This window comes from Phyllostomus hastatus, unplaced genomic scaffold (assembly GCF_019186645.2).
Source record: "Phyllostomus hastatus isolate PE091 unplaced genomic scaffold, TTU_PhHast_1.1 phas_contig_34, whole genome shotgun sequence".
Taxonomy (NCBI): Eukaryota; Metazoa; Chordata; class Mammalia; order Chiroptera; family Phyllostomidae; genus Phyllostomus; species Phyllostomus hastatus.
Genome location: NW_025333857.1, coordinates 64,589,235 through 64,609,507, shown reverse-complemented (window position 1 = coordinate 64,609,507; position 20,273 = coordinate 64,589,235).

The window sequence follows — 20,273 nt, the reverse complement described above, 5'->3', positions numbered from 1 at the left end:
ATACACTCTCTTACTTTTTTTTTCTCTCTCTATACCCAAAGAATTGAAAACTAGCGAGAGAGACACAGGGAGAAAGAGAGAGACTGGCCTCTTTTTTCCAACAGTTCCATTTCATTTTTTTTTCATTTTTTACATCTAATAATGTTTGCCACAGAGGCCTGTTCGTTAGGTTGTTGTTATATGCAGCGGTACATAGGGGAGAAACTAACTCTGATCTGGAAGAAACAATTGGAAAATATGAAATAGCATATTTGGAGCTGCACAGAAAGACTGTAATTCATACTGCTCCATATGTCCTCAAGTTGGGTCCCTGGGCATTTTTGATGCTGGAATACTAGTGGAATGTATGCCCCAGCTTGGAACAAATTGTTCATGCATTATGAGTTTGTTGTGAAAGGTAATATATCCTGTTCATGGCACCAAATTGAACTTCCTAAAATGTAATTGCTAGAATTTATTCATATACTACATACCTATTGTGGTTCCTCTAGATAAAAGTTTTGATGTGCCTTTAGTAACTGTAAGACCAAGTCCACAGCCTTTAGCATGTGGCTCAAAGTCTTCCCAATGTTGGTCCTTCTAAAGCTCATTATTTCTCTTTCCTTATTAACAAATGCCAAACTCTAGTCTTTCTCCTTTATGTCTGTCTAAACACTCCCCACCTCCCTGGTTTCAGACTATGTATCACTGAAGGTGAGAACAAGAGGAATTTTAGATAGGTGCTCTTAATCTAGATTTGGTTGGGCTTGTTACATTCCTCACCTCATAATGGTATATAAAACTATGAATGCATTGGATGTGCGCATTTTTCCAGATGAAGTATTTATAATTATTTTTCAGACTTTTAAAATATTGGTTACCACCGAACTATTAAGAAACTACTACAGGATTTACCAGTTACTAGTATGTTGATCAGGATTGGTGGGGACTGTTTGAGAATACACAGCCTTTCTCACACTCATTTGATTTTGAAACCTTTGTGTGCTAGTTTCCTAAGGGTGCCATGACAAATTACAAAAGAACTTGGTAGCTTGAAACCATTGGAATTTATTCTCTTATGGTTCTGGAGGCTGGAAGTCTGAAACAGAGGTGTCAACAGGGTCCGTTTCCCTGGAAGCACCACGACAGGCTCCACCCCATGACTCTTCACTGGCTTTGGGTGGCTCTGTTCAAACCTTGGCATTCCTTGGCTTGTAGAAACATCACTTTATCCTCTGCCCCCAACTCTCACATGGCCTTCCACCCTGCCTGTGTTTCCATGATTCAAATCACCTTCTGTCATTCTCTTATATGGACACTTGTCATTGGGTTTTAGGCCAGCATAATCTTACTCCAAGATCCTTCACTTAATTACATCTGCAAAGACTTTTTCCAAATAAGGCCACATTCACATTATTTTTGGGGGAGTGAGGGGTGGGCACGATTCAAATCACTATGCCATTTATCAGACAGTATATAGAGGAGGTAACATTCTAGAGAGTATAGTTTTGAAAAAAATTATAGTGGGTGTTTCTCAAGTGATGACTTATTAAATAAAATATTCTTTCAATTGTTCGGAAACAAATTCTTCCATTCTCTTAAGGCAAAGTTTTATAATGTTGTGAAATTATGTTTTTCTCCTGATATTTAGAAATCTCTTTATTCTTTTATTTTCTTTATATTTTTATTTTATCTTATTATTTATTTCTATAGAGTCCTGCAAGATGACAATTTTGGTAGAAGAGATTACATTTGTTTTTTTGTGTTTTTTGTTATTTTTGTTGCATCTTACCTTTTTCTCTTTTTTAAGATTTTATTTATTTATTTTTAGAGAGAGAAGGGAGGGAGATAGAGAGAGAGAGAGAAACATCAATGTGCGGTTGCTGGGGGTCATGGCCTGCAACCCAGGCATGTGCCCTGACTGGGAATCGAACCTGCAACACTTTGCTTCACAGCCTGTGCTCAATCCACTGAGCTACACCAGCCAGGGCTAGATTACATTTATTTTTAAGGTGCTCATGAATTGAAGACTCAGACTATTAACATGTACAATATTTATAACATCAAATTGGACACCTACTTTCCAAAGTTTCCTAAGTCATCCAAAACAATTGTTTGGCATCCAAGACACTATAATCAAATTCCAATTGATGTTTTCAGTCTTCCCTATCACAACCTATACTCCAGTTAAATGGTATGATTTGAAATACTCTAATTAAGCCTGACACATTACGAAACCTGTGCCTTCTCACAAAATGTTCTTTTTAGGTATGATTAACCTCATCAAATTCTATTCCATGTTTAAATCTTTTTTTATTGCAGAGATATTATTGGTTTCCTATTTAAGTCATTCCCTTACTTTTACATTCCTGAAATAACTCATTTGTGGTTCAGTAAATGCTATATTCATCTTCACCATGGAAATTGAATCACAATTTGTCTAAGCCAATGTGCAACCCATTATCCTTGATAGCTATTGGTTTAAATATGGCTTAAGACTGGTTCTGGCCTAGAAGACCATAAGGAGAGGTCTGCTGGAGACACAACTGGGGAAAAAAATAAATACTTTTATTGTTCTTAAAGTAAACTCACGGAAAGAACAAGCTCTTTTCTGCCTTTAGAAGTAGTTAATGGGTATGGTCATCGGGAACACTGCAAACAACATGTATCCATCAGGGAACAAATTTGAAGGGAAATCACATACATGCTGAACATGCCAAGTAAACAGATGTTAAAAACCCGAGTCCTTGGTAAATGTGTTTAGCCATTAAATTAACTAACCTAAGAACTATCTTAGATACTGCTTTAAGTGGAAAAAAGTCCCAATTAGGTTACTTTGAAATAGGTCTTCAGTTATTTAAAATCCATACCATATCCTTTTATATATTATAGTATTGTCATATGTATTCATCCTATAGATTGATATAACTATCACATTCTGGTTCTAATTTAAAAATTCAATCCAAATTTAGAAATTAAAATCTATCCTCCTATGTCTAAATAGTCCCCAGGTAGTCTCTATACACAAATCTGTGTTCTTAAACACTAAGTATTAGTGTTACCAAAGTATTTCCTGTCAGCTCTAAATCTACCCTTTTTCACCCTCGCCTTCTGATGTTGGACCTGGGCCCTGTGAATATTCTTCCATCTGCTGTTCCTGTATTCTTCAGAGTTCTCTTTACCCCTCTTAGTAGTTAATCTCTACTTAATAGTTCATAAATATTTATATTAAAAGTTCACTTTTCAAATTGCATGTGTATTTTTGTCTCCTGACTGAACCCCGATCAATATACTATGTTAGGAATGATTTGTGCCTACTTCCTATGCCTCTGCATGATGTATAATTCATTGCCCTTTCATTCAAGTAGCACAGGTAACATTCTTACCTGTAATCACTGTGCTGGATGTTGGTGATTAGGTGATGAACAAGCAGACACAGTCCCTGCCCTATGAGTCAACAGTCAAATTACTCTTTCATTCTAACCATATTTGAGTGCCTATTGGGTACTTGGCACTGTTCTAGGTCCTGGAGATTCAATGATAAAAAAACAATGGAGTCAAGCTCATCTATCTAGTGAAATGTATAATACACAGACAAATAAATGCTTTAAAAAATAAAAATTTAAAAAATAAAGAAGCAAAATGAAAGGAATGATCTGGGTTCCTTAACAAATAAGCTCATGGGCAATGCAGAGGAGGAAAAAACCTCTGTTGTAGACTAAAATGTGCCCCCAAATCTGACTGTGTTTGGGGATACTGCCTTGAAAGAGGTCAAGTTAAGTGAGGTGAAAAGGATGAGGTCCTAATCCATTACAACTAATGCCTTAGGAGGAAGAGAAAGAGCCCTGGTCTGGCTCAGCTGGATGGGCTTGTGCGAAAGGCAGGTTCCCCACCCCCACCCCCCACCTCAGGGCATGTGCTAGAGGTAACCTATCCATGTTTCCCCCTCACATCAATGTTTCTCTCCCTCTTTCTCCCTCCCTCACCCTCTCTCTAGTAAATAAATACATAAGAAGAGGCGCAGACATCAGGGATTCATACACAGCGAGAAAAGGCTATATGAAGAGCATTTGAGAAGGAAATCATCCGCAAGGTAAGGAAGAAGACTCAGGAAAAACCAAACCTGTCAGCACCTTGATCTTGAACTTCTGCACTACAGAAATGTAACAAAATTAATTTCTCTTGCCAGAGAAACCCAGCCTGTGGTATTTTGTTATGGCAGCCACAGCTGGCTAATACAACCTTTATGACGATCAGAAAAGACCTTTATGAAGAAGAAACATTGAAGCTGATATTTGAAGAATGGGTAGCATTTAATTAAGTGAGTAGAGAAGAACATTTCTACATAAAACAAAGTGATGTGAAAAGGCACTGAAAAAGGAAGATCATGATCTGACAAACACATTATTAAAAAAAAATCACTCTGGCTATTTTTTTACGGTCAATGAATTGAAAAAAGACAAATCAGCCAGAAGGTGCCTGAAGGAGCCTTGCAGGGAGTCGTGTGAGGGGAGGGGGCGATGTTTACTACGTTTGTCGAGAATAAACGCAGGCTCCTTCTAAGAAAACATAGGTAAGCCTCATTAAGTATTGCGGGCTGCACGTATAACCACTTTGAAGATGGACAAAAGGGTCAAGACTGGCTGCACAGAGAGGTGGTCAGGGAAACTGAGAGGCAGGGTTCCCACACCGCCGGAAGAAGCAGCCCCCACATCTCAGGGAGAGGCAGGCAGGCTCTGCTCTGTGTTTTTCGTCTGCAATCACTGGCTTCCCAGCGGCTTCTCAGTGGAGAGACACTGCCTAATACAACTACCTTGCCCTTATTCACGATTGCGGTTCTGATTAAACAGCCTCCCTGGCAGGAGGAAGTCCTTTCTGGGAAGGGCAGCGAGAGATTTGCCATTTCCCAGAAAAACCTGGCAGTCATTAGGTTCTGCTAATAGTAGTGATGAGTTAATCGTCATCCCTAACAAGCCTTCCACCAAGAGGCAGAAATAAACACTGGCAGGGGGGGTGCATGAAAATAGCCAGGTGCTCTGCTCCAGCCTCCCAGGTCAGCGAGAAACATACAATTTACGGTTCTTGCTTAGGACGAAAGTGCTGGTCTGGGTCAGCAAGACCGTGATGGAGAGGGGGGCAGTTTAAAATCAAATGAGAAGCCATGGGTTTCTCTCCACATGGTACAAAAGTACCTTGGCTAAAACCCACTCCTGCCCTGTTATGTAAGCATCGGGCTTCCTCTCTCCTGCACCCTCTCGGTAACTGGCTTCTACGACAGAGCAGTTGTGGGTCCAGCCCAGTTCTTCTAACCCACTTTGCTGAACCTGGCCTCTACTGCCCCCTTTTGGTGAACACATACTCCAGGTTCTCTACTGAGGCCCTAAATCCTTCACACTTCACCTGTACGTCTACTGCAGGGCCTCACAAAGCGCCCCCGACCCTTGGACATCAAGACCACATTATTTATTTCCAGTTTGCTTTTATGTCTTGATTTGACAACCAGACAAATGCTATTTGCTCTCTGATTGTCTGGGTCTAAAGGACACTTTATCTAAGAGGGATCACACTCATTCATCGAATGATAAGCTATTAGAGTTGGGAGTTTCCTTAAAGTTTCCCTAGTCCCCACATTTTAAGTACATAACTTTTGTGTATATAATCTTTATCATTTTCTGTGCCAATGGAAGGCATCTCCAATTAATCATTCTGTGCTTTCATGCTGATCCTGAATATGGTCTCATTTTTTTTTGTTTTTATCATCAATCTTTCGGATGGATTAAATCAGAGATAAAACTTACATATTGCTTAGTTACTGCCTTAATATTATAGATAAGAAGCAGAGACCAGGAGCACAGATAAAACTTTGATAAGAAAGTACTCCCATGATGGAGCTATTTTCATAGGAAATCACTGTGTCCTTTTGAGGGGGTGGAAACCTGGTTGGGGGGGATGGGTGAAAAAGGGAAGGGAATAAGATGTACAAATTGCCAGTCATAAAAACAGTCATGAGGATATAAAGTACAGCATAGGGAATATAGTCAATAATATTGTAATAACTATGCACGGTGTCAGGTGGGTACTAGAATTATCAAGGTGATCACTTCATAAGTTATATAAATGTCTAATCACTATGATGTACAGCTGAAACTAATATAATATTGTGTGTCACCTGTAATTGAAAAATAAAAATATTAAAAAGACAAAAAGCAATTCTTTTCAGGCTTTATTTTTAAATGGTCCAGATTCTAAGGTGTTATAGACAGGGTGGCATTATAGACTGAATATGACCCGCTCATCAAAGTCATATGTTGAAGCTCTAATCCTTAAGGTGAGTGTATTTGAAGAGAGAGCCTATAAAGGGGTAATAAAGGTTGACATCGTAAGTCCTAATCCAATGGGACTAGTATCCTTCTAAGAAGAGGGAGAGACACCCAGCATGCATGCACACAGAAAAGGCCATGTGAGGACACAGAGAGAGGGTGGCCATCTGCCAGCCAGAAGAAGAGTTTTACTGGAAACCAACTCTGACGACACCTGGATCTCGGACTTACAGCCTCCAGAACTATGAGAAAATAAGTCTGTTGCATTAGCCACTTAGTCGGTGGTATCTTGTTATGGCAGTCGGAGTTCTCTGAGACAGGTGGTCATTCATTTACTCAAGTACTTATTCTTTATCTAACATAGTGTTTGACACTCTGAATGCTGGAATCCTCCAACAGGAAAACGTTTTTCTAGATTTCCCCTAATGGAGTAACTTCTGGGTCAAAAGGCCATGCAGTTTTGGCTGACATTTGTAATTGTTCTAAAAGAAACTATTGGTAGATAGTGACCATTGGGAGCAGAGAGAAACCCAGACATTACAGTGTTCAGTCCTCTTAGCTTTTAGATGAAAGCTCAGATACTTGTCTGAAGTTACATAATCATCACTAGTTGAACTAAAGCTACAACTTAGCTGTCCGATTCAGTACAGTTAAAAAAATGTGATTTCTGATGTTGTCTTTATCAGATATGCAAATCAAAGAGATGAATTCATTTGTCACTTGAAGTCATTATCTCAAACATCTATGAACACATCTCAAATAACTACCAAAATCCCGTGAGAAAAGTATGGTTCTCTTTTGCCAGTAGTGTAACTGGAAAATACACTGGCGTTCGGGCTGCCTGTCACTACCAAATCCAATAAGCAATGACAGCGACTGAATCTTTTATGGACACTTTATTTAGATGGCCGGCGATCCGAGAAGATGACGGGTTGATACCATAACAAACCATCTTGCCTTCTCTTTCCTGGCCAGATCTTTTATAAGTGGGGTGGGGGGAGACAAGCAAGGTGTGGTGAGGGCTTTGAGATTCAGGGAGGATTAGGTGAGCAAAGCTGCAACCTTCCTGTTCCCAGCAGTCAGCTGTTCCCAAACTGGGGGCATGGCAAAGGGGGAGGTGTCTCACTAAAGGCTCGGATGCCTCCAATATGTCCCCAGGCGGTAAACTCTAGCCAGTGCCCCAGGAGGTCGGCTGATTTTCTCCCGAGCCAGGATGGGCCTTATCTGTAGTTTCTGAAACAAAAGTTTAACATGCACATTACTTGCTAGACTTACAGCTTTTACCTTAAGCTAAAATTTTCCAAGTCTTGAGTCCCCTATCAGTAGGACAAGTGAGAACAACGAGTTTGTAGAACTTGCTGAAGATGATCATGATCGTGCTCATTTACTTATGTGACATTTACATGCAGCCCCCTTTCCTTCCTGGGCATAGGGAAAACTCAGCAGCCTCTTTGATTTTTTGGCAGGACACTTTCATTAATTTTGAACAACAAAGTGTGAACGGAAGTGGCATGCCTAGGCTGAGACAGTGAAAACCCATGAGGGACCTTTGAGCTCTCTTGTCATCTTAACAAGTGATCATGGAGACTGCTTGTTGCCATGACAAAACCACAAGACAGAATCTCCTGGAATCACCAGTCACTTTTCATAAGGGGGCTGCCCTGGAGGGTTGCTGAACCCACTACTATGTGTTGGGCCATGGATATGTATGTAGGGTTTCCTTATTACCACAGCATAGCTTATTCTGTACATACTACTTAATATAAACTACAAAATAAGTATACTAGTTTAAAAACAAAATCTTTGGTCATTTTCTTTCTGCTGTATTGAAATTACATCTTAAGGACTCTGTCAATTAGATAACTTCTAAATAAGCTCTGAGCCTTGTTTTCTCCAGCTGTAAAAGAGTTACAGTGCCACCTTCTTAAGACAGTTTTCGCAAGAATTAATTAAGGAAATAGCCCTGGCTGGCATAGCTCAGTGGATTGAGCACAGGCTGCAAACCAAAGTGTCACAGGTTCGATTCCCAGCCAGGGTACATGCCTGGGTTGCAGGCCATAACCCCCAGCAACCGCACATTGATGTTTCTCTCTCTCTCTTTCTATCTCCTTCTCTTCCCTCTCTAGAAATAAATAAAATCTTAAAAAAAGAATTAATTAAGGAAATAAAGGTGAAGTAGGTGAAACATGGTAGATGCTCAAATTTTAGTTTGCCATTTTCCCAGCTTCATTATCCTGTTAAAATAAACTCATCTCTTCCTCTGGATACATTACTCTCTTTGTCAGGGGTCACTGTTTCAGAGGTCACAGGGTTACATGCACACAGGGACCAGACAGCTATGATAAATCAGCCATTTAAATAGGGTATGGTGAGCAAGGGAGCCCTAGACCCTTTTTAGAGGTGCTCACATACAGCTGATGAGGGATGGGTTGGATCTCAAGTCTGTGCCAGGGACAGACTAGCAATCCTTATTAGTTGAATTTCTTATTATTTGTTTTTATTTCAATTTAGGAAAACACTGATTTCTTTCTTTAAACGTAGGAAGGTTATCTCAGGGTCCAAATCAAATACACATATCTGCAGGCCAAGCAGGCTTACTGGCCACTAGTTTGTTACTTCCAGGTTTGACTACGAATGTTCACCCTCTACATCTAACATGAATGGGGTCCCTGAGAATGCTGGGCTTCCCAACCCCACAGTGAGTCCCGGGAGGAGGGGGACTACAAGCTTCCATTTCTGTGACTCGCCCTCCATAGTTCAATAACAAACCTGAAGGGAAACAGAATGAAAAGCTGAATTGGATTAAATGAATAATGTCTTGTGAATGGTAGACTTTAGGAAATGAGAGATTTAATTTAAGCAATTTAAAGGTAGTCTTTTTCAAATCAGGGAAGCCATTGTTTTAGGTTGCTCATCCCAGCAAAGGGCTAAGAATTACCCTTACTGGGGTGTCAGGGAATCTGTGTCTCATTCCTCTCTACTTCCTGATGACGAAGGGCAGGTGAGTGGCCTGCCTTACACAGAAATGCCAAGGGACTTTGGAGAGCTAGTCCAACATTCTCGACTGAAAAGACCCAGTTCCCTGAGAACAGGTAAGGGAATCCCCGAAGAAAGTGTAGGGGCTGGAAGGTTTATAATGGTGACTCTAACGTTATCTATTACATAAATTCATTTTCAGATACAATCATTATTTTAAAATGTAATATAATGTTAAATGGGTTGTTAAATTTGAATGCTGAGGGCCTAATAATAATAATAATAATAATAATAATAATAATAATCAGTTTCCATGTATTAAATACAACCACATTCCAAACACAAAGCTAAGTGCTTTATTTACATTATCTCATTTAACCCATAATTCCTTCTGAGGTTAGTAATGTTACTAATCCATTTTAAGATAAGGAAACTGAGGCTCAGATAGGTTAAATAAATCATTTAAGTCACTCAGTAGAAGCTCTAAAAGCCATGATTTAATCAAAACAGTGATCCTTCAGCTCTAAATAGGGACCTATAATCTCACCCTCTCTTCCAGAACAATCTCTCAGTAAGAGTCTAATGAGGGACATCAATGAAAATAATTTATTTTACACTGAGATTCCCAGGCAACTCTTATTATGTTAATATTGATATAATATTTTCCTTCCAGAAGTTATTGAACTCCTTGTAGCATTAATAATATGATATTTTTATGTTATTACTCCATTTTTAGATAGCCAATGTAATTATAGGGCAGTTAAGTAGTTTATCCATGAACTAATTCATTTGAATACTACAAAAAATAAAAACCCAGGATCCTGTTCCACTGAATGTTAGCTACATGGTTTTAAGCACATTAATTTCTATTTCCCTGACAGTTTTCTTATCTGAAAAATGGGCATAACAGAAGTCCTTATGTCATAAGATTGCTTTGATGATTAAATGAAACGATAGAAACAAAAACACTTATTAATAGATACTATTGGCAATTAGCACATGGTAGGTGTCCAACAAATGCTAGTTGTTATTATTATTCTTATTATTACCAATGTCATTATTATCTAAGTGTTTCAGTATCTATTCCTAAGTGCTAGCAACTGTAAACTATTAATATATATTTAGTATCAGGGATGATTAATTATGAGGTAAGGAAGAGGGAAACGATTATGCAGCTTTAGGGTATAGTGTTATACACTGAGAACATTACATTTCAAGCTTAAGAAAATATTGTGAAAGGTTTTATAAGATGCTCAGCCCTTAGAGTTATCTCTGTCTTTTACTATCTTGCAGTTACCTTGGAAGTTGTAGAAAACTGATAGTAACACAAATATTTACTTATGTATAGAAATGCAGATTACATCCACAGAATGCAGTGGCTTATTATCAACCTCTGGATAAAGAATGGCTTTTTAAAAATAGCCAGTGCTGGAACCTAAGTTCCAAAGTGATGGAGCAACCTAAGTGCCCATCAGTAAATGAGTGGATCAAAAAACTGTAGCACATTTACATATTGGAATACTACACAGCAGAATGAAAGGAGGAGCTCCTACCCTTTACAACAGCATGGATGGAGCTGGAGAGCATTATGCTAAGTGAAATAAGCCAGGCAGTGAAAGACAAATACCATATGATCTCACCTATAAGTGGGACCTTATCAACAAAACAAACAAGCAAGCAAAATATAACCAGAGACATGGAAATAAAGAACAACCTGACAGTACCCAGAGGGGTTGGGGGAGGGCGATAATGGGGAGAAAAGGGGAAGGGTCATCAAGGAACAAGTATGAAGGACAGGTGGACAAAGCCAAAGATGGGTAGTATTGAGGGTGGGAGGTGGGGGTGGGCGGGGCTGGGAAGGGTAGTGGAGGGAAACTGGAGACAACTGTGCTTGAACAATTTTGAAATTCACAAATTCATTTGTAAATTTATTTCAACATTTCTTATCAGACTCTGATGTGTGAAACTTTGAGTTTTTTCTTTGAATCAGTTGTAACATCTTACCAATTTCCTTATTAGTGAGATAAATAAGGTGTTCATTTTGTAGGAAAGACATAATTTTACCTTTTTAAAATATATATATATCTTTTACTAAGTTAAAAAACTATGAGTTTAAGGACAACTTCATCATTTACTGCGGTATAGCCTTCAGCAAGCACTTATCATGCTGTACGGTTCTTCCTCAATAAAATGATTTTTGAAAATCTACAGTTGACCTTTGAACAACATGAGTTTAAGCTGCATGGGTCCACTTATACTCAGAATTTTTCATTAAATGCTACAAATATATTTTCTCTTCCTTATGATTGTCTTAATAGCATTTTCCTCTAGCTTAGTTTTTTTGTTGAGCATGCAATCCATAATAGATATACTACAAAAATATGTATTATTCAACTGTTTGTGTTATCAGTAAGGCTTCTGGTCAACAGTAGTTAAGTTTCTGGGAAGTCAAAATTTATATGCAGTTTTTTGACTCATAGGATTGGCACCCCTAATCTTTGTGTTGTTCAAGAATCAATTCTATATCTATGTCATCTTGCTCTCCTCATAGAGTAAGTCTAAGACTCTAATTTAAAAAATGGATATGACAGTTGATTCAAAACTGTAGATTTCTGTACAAACGTCATAGATGGGAATGATTCTGTTTGGACCGTAAGGAAGTAGAGGCAAAGACAGTGAAGGTGGCTCACAGTCAGCAGTTTGTTGAGGGAGGTAGAAATAGAACTGGGTTGGCTGCTATATAGTCTACTATCCTCATGGGATCACTGTTCTCCCATAACAAGAGGAAACTGGTATGAAAGTGATTTTGTGTGTTTTCAGCAAGATAATAAGTTCAATAAAGGGTCCATTAGGATAGGGCCTGCAAGGCAAGTGGATTTCATTTGTAAATTGTCTCTCAGGGCCTTAAATGCAACCACTGTTTTCCTACCCAGTTCTGGCCCACAGTGAACCCTGATGGAAGAACCAATTCCTCCCAAAGGAAAGAAGATGCTGAATTCATTGCTCACACACGCAAATTTTCCAGTTTAAAAAAGCTCACCTTCCTTCCCTTTCTCCTTAACTTACCAGCTTGAAGTTGCTAAATTTAGTGAAACAACCTTCAGAGTAGTAAACTCTTTGCAGTCAGAAGAAGCTTTAAAATCATAATACCCAGCCCCTCTTGAAAACATATCACTTTCACCTACATCAGCTCAGCCTTCATCTGAGATGATTTTCACACCACATTTATTAACTTTCTTTCTTTTTTCTGTATTTAGCCAGATATCTGATTTTACGTATCTATAAATATGTATATATTTGTTAAGTATGCAATATATGTGTGTATATTTATATATACACATATATAATATGTAATACAATATACAATATATAATATATAAATATATAAATGTATATATTTATATATAATGTGTAATAAATGCATATAATATATAATGTTTATAATAAATATAAATATATATATATTCATATTGAGCTAATGTTCGGTAGGAATCTCAGTTCCTAAACCAGAAGTGGTAGTATGCAAGGTCACACTTAGACTGCCCCATCTCAGTCATGGAGAGGGCAATTCACCTCAATGCATGCTCCCTAGTTAAGCTGATTTAATTTGACTTTACAGTTCTACTTATTAAACATTAGTAACTTTTTACCAGCAGTAAAGTCATGAAAAGAGAGAAAAACAGAGAGAGACACAGACACAGAGAATGGAGTGGGAAAAGAGGGATGACAGAAGGAAGGAAGAAAAAAGTACAGTAGTCTCCCCTTACCCACAGGGGATACATTCCAAGACCTTCAATGGAGGCCCGAAATCACAGATTACACACACACACACACACACACACACACACGTATATATACACATATATGTGTGTATATAACCATATATATGATAAATACATGTAATCATATATAAACACACACATATATATATGAGTTTAATTTATCAGTCAGGCACAGTAAGAGATTAACAGTAATTCGTAATAAAATAGAACAACTAACAATATAGTATAATCATCAAACTTATGACCGCGGATGTGGTCTCTCTAACAAAATGTCTGTTGCACTGCATTCACCTTTCTTCTTCTTGTGATGATGTGCGACAATGAGATGAAGTGAGGTGAATAATGTCAGCCCTGTGATGTAGCATTAGGCTACTATTGACATTCTAGCAATACATCATAAGGAGGGTCATCTGCTTTGGGTCGATCCTGGATCACTGAGCCATGACTCTGGAAAACCAAAATGCCAGCATCACCGCTCTTGCACTTTGGGGCCATTATTAAGTAAAATATAGGTTATTTGAACAGAAGTACTGTGGGACCTCGACTATTGATCTGTTAACTTAGTGGCTGCCAAGTTCCTAACAGGCGAATAGTGTCTAACTCTACAGCATGGATATACTGGACAATGGAATGATTAATATACCAGGTAGAACAGAGTGAGATGTTGCAAGATTTCATCATACTACTCAGCACCACACACAATTTAAAAACTTATGAATTGTTTATTTCTAAAATTTTCCATTAAATATTTTCAGACAACAGTTGACGATGATGAGTAAGTGAAACTGTGAAAAGCAAAACCACGAACAAGATAGGAGTGCAGTTCATCATTTGGCCTAAAGGGATTGGCTTATATAACTAGCCAAGTAAGAACCCTGGGAAGTCCCGATGCCTCTCTGGGCTGGAGTTCCCCCATTGCACTGAAAGGTCTCTCAGAAGTATGGCTTTGAAGTTCTAATCTAGATCATAAAATGGCTGTTGCTCACAGGAACGAGATTCACAGAGTATCAAAATGCAGAGGCACTCGCCGTAAGTACCACCTAGAGAGGGATATTTACTACCTTTGGGTGTGGGAAGAGACCAAAGCTTTACAGAACTCACCAAATGCTAAATGGCCTGCTGAAGCTCCTTGTAGGCCTCTTTCCCAGCTGCTAATTTATCAACCCCGAATTACCCTTTACATTACATGACTATGTGAATAAAGCAAAATGCTATGTAGTGTGAAAAATCGAGCTCCACTTAGGGAGCCTTTTTATAGTGGAGCTAAAGGGCTGCTCTGTATCTATTTTGGAGAAATATTCAAGGGCCTGGGGGAGCACAACAGAGAAATGGAATTGAGAGGAAAAATATACCTATACTTCCAGTGTATTCGATGTTGCACAATCTCTGGAATTCATAGGGTAAGAGGAGAAGTTTCATCATCATCACTCTCCTCCTCCTCCTAATCTTCAGCTCCATGAAACCTCTTTTCCCTCCGCTTTCCTATTTTTGCTAATGGCATATTCCGTCTTGGAAATCACCTGGCCAACAATAAACTCAACCCTAAACCCTCCATATTTCTGTTGCAATAATGCTGTGGATTATATTTTTCTGATGCCCTTCTTACCCATGCTCACCTTTCATTCCCAGTGGCCACCTCATTTCCACATACCAAGTATTTTCTTGGGCCCTAGAAGAGAAGCACTGATACTGTGCCCATTCTATGAAGCAATCATTGAAATACCTTGCACAGGTTGCTCCATTTTCCTCCAGTTCTGTCTGATTCCAGCACCTTGATAAACATCAACCTACTGCCCTCTGCTGTGGGATCTTTCTTAATCACCCTAGTCAAAAATCAGTTCCTCCTTCTTCCCCTTCTCTTTTCTCTGTTTCAGATTTCTCAAATGTTAATGTGGGTGCAAACCTCCCAAGAGTCTTATTCAAGTATGGATCCTGATTTGGTAGGTCTGCGGTGCAGCTTGAAAGTCTGCATGGCCAGCCACCTCCCTGCTGCTGCTGCTGCTGCTGTTGCTCCTGCTCTACGGAAACACACTGTGAGTAGCAAGGCCCTGGACAAAGTTCACTTTGTCTGATTTCTAGCAATGTGTCATGACTCCTACTGTTTTATAAAAACAATCAGGGTTCATTTCAGTGGAATATTTGATTAAATTATTAATTATCATGCATATAAGGACAGTTACCACATACTGATTTCTAATGTAGATATTTGAATATTAACTATCACCCCAATACTAAATTAACCCAGAAAATAGTGCTCTCCAGTTTTCACACCCTCACAAATATTTTGTATAGGATTTTTATATACATTAGTCACCAAGGAAACTTCTGAATAAATGAAATATGAAGGTAGTCGCTAGTGACTAGTGACCTGAAGGAGATGAGGCTTTAGAGACAGTCCTGGCATATACCCTGGTCTCTATGATCTATCCTCTGAAGGAAATGGTAGATCTCTTCCAAAGCAAAAGCAGTTAGTGAAAAAAAGTCCCAAGCACCAGGGAAGTAGTAACACAGTGTGTTGAAATGGAAAGGACATATGATTAAGATTCTAGTGACCTGGCATGCAGTCTTAGCCACACTTCTGATTCCCTGTATGATTAGCAGAGCATCACTTAACCTCCTGTGGCCTCCTTTTCCTCGTTTGGTTAATGATGAGTTTGGGCTGCAGTAGGTCTCGTCCAGCGGAAACCATCAATGAGCATCCACTGCCCCTGGCTGTGGAAATGGGAAGGATAGAAGTGTGGTTGGGGCAGAGTGCACGACGGTGGTTCATTCTGTCCCTTTCATTCTCAGAAGAGGTAAAAAGGGCATCCTGCGCTCTGGGCATCAAGGCAGCTGCAATTGCTGTGCTCTCTTTGGACTTAATCTGTCACTGCTGCCTGTAAACTTCGGCTGAGTGGTGGTGGGTGATGGAGGCTGCTCAAATGAGCTCCATCAGTGATCAATTTACAGTCCTACGGCTATTCAAGATTGCACCTCATTTACTGAAAGAATGAACTGTTGCAAGACAAAAATCTCCGCTGACGTGACTGAAGTAGGTTATGTTCTCAGTGTTATTCCAGCAGCAGGTGCTGTTGGATGCCCAGGCACTACAAAAGCTGCACTAGAGGAGAGACTGACGATGATTCATGGTGCTTGGTGTCTTGGAAGATTATTCCAGGCTCCCAGCAAGGCCAGATTGGAACAAAGAGGTTCTTGGTCAAGGCCAGATGAAAGTCGATGATTTATAGTTAAAAGATTCCTAAATGTTATAACTAAACACTATCCTTGCCTGCAAATTGAGGAAGCAATCTCCTTTTATTTTTCTCAAGAAACAGAGCAGTACTGCAATATTTATAAGAGTGCAAGGTACACAAAGAGTGTATGTTGACTGGATGAATCTATTAATTGAGCAAATATTTACTGAGCCTGAAGTTAGGAATTTTGTACACAAATATTTTGGTTGTCTACTGCTACTTAACAAACCACTGCAAAACTCAATGTCAAAAAATAAAATCATTTTATTACCTCTCACAGTTGTGGGTTGAATGGATTCTGCTTAACATTGTAGTTCTGTCACTGGGGTCTGCTCATCTGGAGATGGAGCAGGGCTGGGGAGTATAATATGGTTCATTCATTTGGTGATGGCTGTTGCTAGGTGATCAGCCAAAGTCTTAGTTCTTCCTAAATGATTTCCATATGGGTTGGACTTCTAATAGCATTGCACATGAATTCATAGATTCAGGATGTAGAAGCTGTCAATCTTCCTGTCTTGGCCAATGAAGTCCGAGAACATCACTTTTGCTACATTTTATTGGGCAAAGCTCTATGAAATGCCAGTCAAGATTAAAGAGGGTAGGAAATAAACTGTATCTCTTGATTTAAAAAAATACCCATCATGCATATATAGGGGAAAAAATGGCTAAAGTTTAAAAAGACTGACAACAACAAGTGTTGACAAAATTGTGGAGCAGCTAGAACTCTCATACATGCTGGTAGGAATGTAAAAGGGCAAACATCTTAGAAAAGAGTTTGGCAAGTTTTTAGAAATTGAAACAAAAAGCCACATCTAATATATAGTGACACAAAGTGGACTGGTGGTGGCTTGGAGCTAGAGAGGTGCAGGGTGGGTAAATGACAAACAAAAGGCACCTTCTGAATTAAGAAACACATTTTATCCTCTGAAAGTGATGGAGGTTGGTTGCATGAATGTATCCATCTATTAGGATTCATCAGATGTAAACTTAAAATGGGTATATTTAATTGAATGTAAATTATAACTCAATAAATTTGACTTTTCAAATAAGTTTCTGTTTCTTTTTTCTTGAGTGTCTGGGGTTTCTTCCAAAGTCACTAATAGATTTGGGGAAAAGGAGGTTTTCTTTCTTCTAAATTAATCTGCATACCACCTAACTTCACCCTTCACTGTTTCTTTTAGCTTCCACAGTTCCTGCCATTGTTCTGCCCTGATTTGTTTTTGCTGTGTGTAACCCAATTTACTTTATTACCCCAAACCAGCAGTACCATAGGGTTTCTATGTAAAGACTTTTCTGAAAGATTTGTTAGCAGGACTCAAATAGTGGTGGATCCATCACAGAATAACATATGACTAAAATCTAAACATTGAACATTACATTCCTAAGTTTTCTCTCCCAGTTCACCACAGGAAATACATCACTAGATAATTCTTACTCAGGCCACACCTACTGGTATGTTTCTACAGCAACTTCTATACTTCCGCTGATAAATGATACTCATCACTACCACCTATGGTAATGCATGTCACTTTCTTAAGCATTACCCATTTAAACATGCCCATCACAGTGTTAATTTTTTCCTCTCCAAAACAGTAATTTTTGTAAAGAGAGATGATGTCTTATTCTTAAATAGACTTATTCTTAAGTTCAAATTTAAGGCAGCTTGTGCCCCTCCTTCCCCCATTATTTACACAGATAAGAAACAATCCAAACATACATGGCACTCACAGTGCAGTTAATAAGGAGTGCAGCCCCCATGGAATGATGGCTAGATGCACAAGTAGCTACAGAGCAGTGAGGAAATGTACACAACCTAAGCAGGTGTTGAAGAGGATGCTGAAGATAGCAGAAAGGGTTTCTAGAGGAGGCAATATCCAAACTGAAGTAAACTCTACCAAAAAAAAATGTAGTGGGGGGGATGGAGAATGCATAGAAAATCCTAGGCAGGAAAATATTACTGAAGCAAGAAAATGAAACTACTGACCATGCATAAAAACCAATATATTTACTAGTGGGGAAAAACCCCACCGACTTATGTAAAAGAAGAGCTCAGAGATGGGATTGCTTGGCACATAGATTACTTCAATGGACCAGCATTTCCTTCTTTACTTGTTGGCTTCTCCTGCTAGTAGTCCTCCAGTGATAACACAGCAACTGCTGCAATTGCAGACTCGTCCTCATTCTGAATGACCTGAAGCCATAGTTTACAAAGTTGGCTGTGCGTTAGAATCGCCTGAAAATCTTTTAAAGTAAAAAGCTCCTTGGTAGCTACGCATGCACACAGAGCAATTCTAATGCACCTTCACGGGGTAGAGGCACTGGCACAGAGGAAAAATAAAATAGGAACAACCCGTGCAAAGGTACTCACCTTCACCCATAATGCAAGGGTTGCAATTAGAACCATTTCTTACCTATCAGTTTGCCTTACAGTGTAATAACACATTCCATTGGCCAGGCTGATACTCTCATACATTGCTGATCAGAATGCAGACTGGTACAATCATTTTGGATGGGAATTTGGTAATATCTAACAAATGCATTTAGTATTTGACCCAGTATTCCTGCATGGAGAAGTGTATCCTGCTTTTTATCCTCCAAAAATACAAAAATATGTGTATGCAAGTTTATTCATTAAAATGTTATTTGTAATTTTAAAAAAATATATTGGAAACAACAATGTAAAAAGGGTCACAGTTTAGAGCAGTTGAAATAAACTCTGGTACCCCTCCAAGCGGAGGGCCCAAGTGCACAGCTGGACAAGGAGGAGGAAGACGTCTACAGGCTGATAGGAAGGGATTTCCAGAACATATTGTCATTTAAGGGGGAAAAAGTGTCTGTAGAAGGTACCTGTTGTGTAAGAAAGAAGATGAAATAAGAACATGCAAGTTTCTGCTCAGCTGCACACAAAGAATAAAGAGGAAGGAGAATTTAGAGGCTAACGAGATTGATTAGCAATGGGCTTGAGGGATCAGTGAATAAAAAGTGGGTGTAGCAGCACCTCTTTAGGGAGAACTCTGTGTGCAGTTTCACCTCTGTTACCAGATTGTTTCACATAATCAAAAAACTATATTAACGAGGATGGGGAAGAAAGATAAAATAGATACAAATAGAAACAAACATCCCCTTGGTGAGTTTCAAATGAAAAACATAACCACACTGAAGGGGGAAAAAGCAACTAACCCAACTATTTTTTAGAGCACAACAGTTTAAGATGATCAGGCAGTATTGTGAACCACTGATAATAAAAATAATACATGTTCCCATAATTTCCATGAAAATATGATTAGTTTTTGAAGTAAGCATCTTTATGTCTTTTTTTAAGTTTTTTTTTTAAAGATTTTATTTATTTATTTTTAGAGAGGAGAAGGGAGAGAGAAAGAGAGGGAGAGACACATCAGTGTGTGGGTGCCTCTCATGCACCCCTGACTGGGAACCTGGCGCACAACCCAGGCATGTGCCCTAGACTGGGAATTGAAACGGAGAGCCTTTGATTTGCCAGCACTCAATCCACTGAGTCACACCAGCCAGGGATCCTCTTTATTTTTTATTGACAAGATCAGGTCAGTGACCATCCCTGAGCTGTGGCCAGGTAGATGGCACAAATTAACCCACTTCACCTATTCAGGTTTATTTCAGATGCCAAAGGTGGGTGCAAATCCCACCCAAAAGGAAGAGGTGCTAATTTAGTAAAAATAATTACCCAAGCCCTGGCTGGCGTAGCTCAGTGGATTGAGCGTGGGCTGTGAACCAAAGTGTCGCAGGTTCGATTCCCAGTCAGGGCACATGCCCGGGTTGCAGGCCACGGCCCCCAGCAACCGCACACTGATGTTTCTCTCTCTCTCTCTCTCTCTCTTTCTCCCTCCCTTCCCTCTCTAAAAATAAATAAATACAATCTTTAAAAAATAAAATAATCACCCACCCCCCACAGATACACAAATTACGGGTGATGCTGTTTCTTATGTGAATAAGTGAAATGGAGAAAT